Source organism: Phodopus roborovskii, unplaced genomic scaffold (assembly GCF_943737965.1).
Source record: "Phodopus roborovskii unplaced genomic scaffold, PHOROB, whole genome shotgun sequence".
Classification (NCBI taxonomy): Eukaryota; Metazoa; Chordata; class Mammalia; order Rodentia; family Cricetidae; genus Phodopus; species Phodopus roborovskii.
Window position 1 is genome coordinate 101,863 of NW_026126011.1, and position 6,179 is coordinate 108,041.

Consider the following 6,179-nt stretch of genomic DNA (forward strand, 5'->3'; position numbering starts at 1 on the left):
GTGGTGTATTGAAGTCTCCCACTATAAGTGTGTGAGGTTTTATATGAGCTTTTAATTTTAGTAGTGTTTCTTTTACGAATGTGGGTGACTTTGTATTAGGGGCATAGATGTTCAGAACTGAGTCTTTGTGTTGATGGATTTCTCCTGCAATGAATATGAAATGACGGTCTTCATCTCTTTTGACTAATTTTGGTTTGAAGTCTAACTTGTTAGATACTAGGATAGCTATGCATGCTTGTTTCTTATTTCCATTTGATTGGAAGATCTTTTCCATACCCTTTACCCTGAGGCAATATCTATCTTTGAAGCTTAGATGTGTTTTTTTTTTTGTATGCAGCAGATGGATGGATTGTCTTCGTATCCATTCTGTTAGCCTGTGTCTTTTTATAGGTGAGTTAAGACCATTAATGTTGAGGGTGAGTAAGGACCATTGATTGTTCATGCTTGTTTGATTTAGGTTTGTGGTTGGCAGTGGCATTGTGAATATATTAGTTCTGCTTTACCCTTGGTTTCTAGTGTAGTTGGATTATCTGTTGCCTACATTTTTGTGGGCATAGTTACTTTCCTTGGGTTGGAGTTTACCTTCCAATACTTTCTATAGGGCTGGATTTATAGATACATATTGGGAAAATCTGATTTTGTCGTTAAATATCTTGTTTTCTCCATCTATAGTGATTGAGAGTTTTGCTGGATATAGCAGCCTAGGCTGGCATCCGTGTTTTCTTAATATTTTTAGAAGATCTAACCGGGATCTTCTGGCCTTAGGGTTTCCATGGAGACGTCAGGTGTAATTTTCATAGGTCTGCCTTTATATGCTACCTGTCCTTTTTCCTTCACTGCTCTTAATATTCTTTCTTCATTCTGTATGCTAGGTGTTTTGTTTTAATTATTATATGTCGAGGGGCTTTTTTCTTTGGTCCAGCCTATTTGGGGTTCGGTATGATTGTTGTACTTTCATGGGCATGTCCTTCTTCAGATTTGGAACGTTTTCCTCAATGATTTTGTTGAATATGCTTTCAGCACCTTTGACCTGGGCTTCCTCACCTTCCTGTATGCCTTTTCATGGTGTCCCATATTTCCTGGCTGCTTTGTGTTAAGGATTTGTTGCATTTATGATTTTCTTTGGTCGATGAATCTATTTCGTCTAGTTTATCTTCTGTGCCTGAGATTCTCTCTTCCATCTCTTGAATTCTGTTGTTTTGCTTGCATCTGTAGTTGCGGATTGTTTGCCCAGTTTTTCTATTTCCAGCATTACTTCAGTTTGTTGTTGCCTTTATTTTCTCTATTTCAGTTTTCAAGTATTGAACCATTTCATTCATTCACCTGCTTAATTGTTTTTTCTTGGCTTTCTGTACTTTCCTTGCATTTCTTAAGGAATTTGTTCATTTCTTCCACTTTTTTTTGTTTGTTTCTTTCCTCCATTTCCTTAAGGGATTTTCTCACATCTTCTTTGAGGGTCTCTATCATTTTTATGACAGAAAGTTTTAAGATATTCCCTTGTGCTTCCTCTGCTTTGTTGTTGTGTTCTGTTCTAGTTGGTGTAGATTCCCTAGATTCTGGTGGTGTCATGCTTGTCTTTCTGTTGTTAAGTGTTTTCTTGTATTGCAGTCTTTCCATAGCTTCTTCCAGTAGGTGTTGGTAGGTCTCCTCCTCTCTTTATGGTACTTCCCTTGTGGGCTTATGTGGGCCAGAGGTTCAATATCTGTAGCTCTTGGTGGTGCAAGCTCTATAGGATGTCTCTACACAGACAGGGACCCAGTGATGGGGTCAGGGCTGAGGATCCAGTAGAAGATGCCACTAGCCAATGGCTCTAGCCCATGGCTGTTGGAGGAGGACACAGGCTGAGCTGAAACTTGGGAAGTTTGTACACGATAGTCTGATCTCACTGTAAACTGGGACTCTCCCGTGTGGCCTCTTTTTTTTAGCCGAGCCCTGCTTTAGGGGTAAAGCATCTTGCTGGCAGGAACTCAGTGTGGACCCATAGAGATAGGTAGACCTCTGGGAGGGGCCCGGGACTCCAAGAGAGGACCTGAGGTGGAGTCAGAGACCAAGCAGGAGGAAATCAGGGGTGGTCCCGCATGGATAGGCAGGTCTCCTTTGTTCAGAGTTGCTCCTAGAAGTCTCTGAAGTATAGTGGATGGTTGGCTCCACGCTCTGTCCTAGTGCTCAACCATAGTGGCAGGGCAGTGGGCAGAATAGTACAGAGGGTAGCGGGGGCAGTCTCGCGGTGGGGATGGGTGGGGGTGTATCAGAGTTCCAAGGGTACTCTCAATGGGGACAGGCCACAGGAGCAGTGGGATCAGGGGCCAACCCATGGAGTTTGAGGGGGGGAGAGGTTGTAGGGGAGAGTCCGCCAAGATTGGGCCCAGACTCACCTATAGCCAATGGCTGGCATAAGATGACAAAAGCTGAGCTGAAACTTGGGAAGGTTTTGTAGGATAGTCAGATCTCACTGGAAACTGGGACCCTGCAGGTGAGGCCTTTCTTTATCAGAGGCCCTGCTTTAGGGGTCAACGATCTTGCTGGCAGGAACTCAGAGTGGACCCGCAGAGATAGGCAGATCTCTGGGAATGGACCGGGACTCTAGGAGAGGATTGGAGGTGGGGTCAGAGACCAAGTGGGTGGAAATTACAGGTGGTCACTCATGTTTTGGTCCATTCTATTTGGTGTTTGGTATGCTTCTTTTACTTTCATTGAAATGTCCTTTTTTATATTGGGAAAGTTTTCCTCAATGATTTTGTTGAATATGTTTTCTGCACTTTTGAGCTGGTCTTCTTAGCCTTCTTCTATGCCTATTATTCTTAGGTTTGGACTGTTCATGGTGTCGTACATTTCTGGAAGTTTTGGGGTCAATTCCAAGTGTCCATATTAGTAATCAAGTTCTCACTTATGATGGCAGGCTCTTCAGCCTCTTAGTCTTACACACCTATGTCACCTTCATGGTATCCTGTAGGAAGAAAATTTTTAGCAACCAAATTTCTCAACAGAACTGTCTGTGAAATATGTAGCTAGTCACTGAGTGGCAGGAAATGTTTGACTTTAGTTCTATTTGAAACTCTGGCCAGGGTGTAATAAGAAGGTACACAATTACAGCTATCTAGTCATGAGTTGTCTCAAGCAAAACAATCTCAAACTGGTTTTAGGGTGTTGTGTTGAGTCAAGTGGAAATGATGATGTGGGGCTACATCTTCTTTCCGGAGAGTTCAAAGATTGCTGTTAGGAATTGTTGTTATTCCTTGTGGAAAAGTTAAACATCAATATTAATGTAAAATTTTCAAGTTTTAAGGTATGCTATAGGGAAAGGCAACAATCTTTCCTAGTAATTTTTGAAGATTATTAAGAATCTGGTAGCAGTCTCTCCTGATCTGTACTTTTTGTGGTCGAATTTTCTGTAGACGTATTTTATATCCTAAGTAGTTGATAGACTCTCCTTTTTGTATTTTTTCATGTGCAATTTTCAATCCCCAGCAAGGTAAAACTTCCTTTACTTTCTCAAACATTTTTTCTAATATTTCTCCTTTAGAGTCAGCTAACAATATATCATCATTGTAATGATAGATTATGGATTGTGGGAACTGTTACGAATCATTTCTAGTGGTTTTTGTACAAAATATTGACACACATTGGGGCTATTTAGCATTCCCTGTGGCAAAACCTTCCATTGATATCTCTTCACCATTGAGAATTATTGTAAATAGGTACCGTGAAGGCAAATTTCTCTTTATCTCATTCCTGTAAAGGTATAGTGAGGAAACAGTCCTTTAAATGAATAACTATAATAGGCCATTCTTTAGGTATCAAAGAATGCATGGGCGTTCCAGGATGTAGAGGGTGTATTAGCTGGATAACTTTATTGATGGCTCTCCTGTTTGTAAACATTCTCCTTTTACCAGATTTCTTTTTGATAACAAATACAGGAGAATTCCAAGGGCTGGTTGATTCCTCGATATGTCCAGCATTTATCTGTTCCTGAACCAGAATTTCTAAAGCCTCTAACTTCTCAGAGGTCATAGCTCATTACCCTACCCAGACAGGTTAGTCTGTTAGCCATTTTAAGGGTAGGGATTTTGGTGTCTCTGTTTGTTCAGCACTTGTATTTTATTTTGTACAGCCTTGATATTTGGTGTCTATGTTGTATAGTACTTTATAATATTTTTTCCACAATCATGAGGTTGTTTTTGGTTCCTATCTAATAGTGGAGGAATGTTAATCTGTGTATTCCATTGCTGTAATAGTTCACAACCCCACAAATATATCACTACATAAGCCACAAATGGTCTCAACCTTACTGTCTGTCCTTCTGGTCCTATACATTCAATCCATCTCGTGCTCTGCTTTACCTGAAACAGGGTTCCAATCCCTAAGAAATGAACATTTACCTCAAAGAGGGGCCATCTTCGAGGCCAAGATTTACTAGTTATGATAGTTAAGTTAGTCCCTGTGTCAACTATCCCATCAAACAATCTTTTATTCATCTTAACTATCAATCTAGGCCTTTGACTGTTTATAGAGGTTTGCCAAAATATACGTTTTTATTTCCTTTTGTCATGTTTGATTCAACTTTTATCACTAGTTTGTCATCCAGAGCAGTATGAGCTTTTACAATAGGCATACAATTTTCTTATTGTCCTATGGGAGGTTGTCCTCCACTGTGACTGGGAATGTTTGGACCACCTTTGATGTGGGGGCCTTCGAGAGGCCCCCAATGAGTTTCCCGATGGTAAAGGGGTTCTTTGCTTGTCTCTGGTCAATCTGCACTCATTTGTCCAGTGTCTGCCTTTGCCACACCTTCTACATAACCCAGAAGGATGAGGCCTTCTGTTCAATTCATTCCTGGGAGTGTTATTTCTAGGGATGCTTGGCCTACAATTTCTTTTTAGATGTCCTGTCTTACCACAGTTATAACATCTGACATGTTGATATCTCTTCAAACCTTTGGAGTTGGCTTCTCCTACCCAAGCTTCTATGACATCATAGTTAAGACCTCTATTATCTTGATGTCTTCTCCGACCTTTAGATGGCTTCTCCTACCCATGATTCAGTATTATTGTCATTATACTCAATGTTGGCTGTATATAGGACCCATTCATCCAAGGGTGCTGATCAAAATTTTAAAGGCCAAAGCACTTGTTTGCATTGAGGATTCACATTCTCATAAGCTAAATATTCTATGAGTATTCACCTAGAATCTATATCTGCTACCTCTAATTGTACTGCCCTAGATAATCTTTCTTGAACCCTACTAAAGTGTTCTGTAGGTCCTTGCCTTATCTTGGTATAGGATTCTATCCTCTCCCCTAATTCATGAACCTTATCACAAGCACTGAGAGCTGCTGTACTGCATAGAGACAAGGTACGTTCATCATAGCAGCTTGGTTTTCTGTGTCAGCATAAATACCCTCACCAAGAATTTTATCTTTGGCAGCTTTATAACCATTCTCTAAGCCATGAAGTTCAAGAGCTTTTGGTTCCTGGGTCCATAAAGCCCTCCATTCTAATTGAGAGGAGTTTTCAAGGACAGCTGATATTAATTGATCCCAATCCTTAGGGTTTAACTTGATATTCCTTGCCCATGATTGTGTTAATTGCTTCACATATGGTAAGTGTATGCCATAAGAGACTACTGCTTCCTTTATATTTTTATAATCTTTCATACATATTGGTTCCCATTGATAGGCAATGGCACCTTTTTTGGGTGTGTTTCTTTGCTGGTTTTTCATTAACTGTTACAGCGAAAGCTCCCCTGACTCTAAAAGGTGTGGAAAACTTTAAGTCTTTTTCATGCCCTGTTACCTGAAGTTCTTCTTCTGATGTATCAGATTGAGGGTCTTCTAAAGCCTGAAATCTATTTCCCATTGTTTCTTTGAGTGTCTGAACTTCTTGTATCAAATAACTTTCTAGAGACTTCATTGCATCAGTCAGTTTCTTACTTTCTCCAAATACAATGATTCCATGTTTTTAATATTTTTATCCTTAGGTAATTTCTGAATGACATGTAAACTGCCTTCCAGAAACAATGTTCTATCTGCTAGCTTGCCATTATCCTCAGACATGGAAGAGATTCTATTATCTAGTCTTTCTATCTGATGTTCCAGTTTTTTAAACTTATTAGCAGCTTCCTCTGACCTGGAACGAGCTGTTTCTGCTAGCGTGTAAATACATTGCATTGTCTCTGTTTT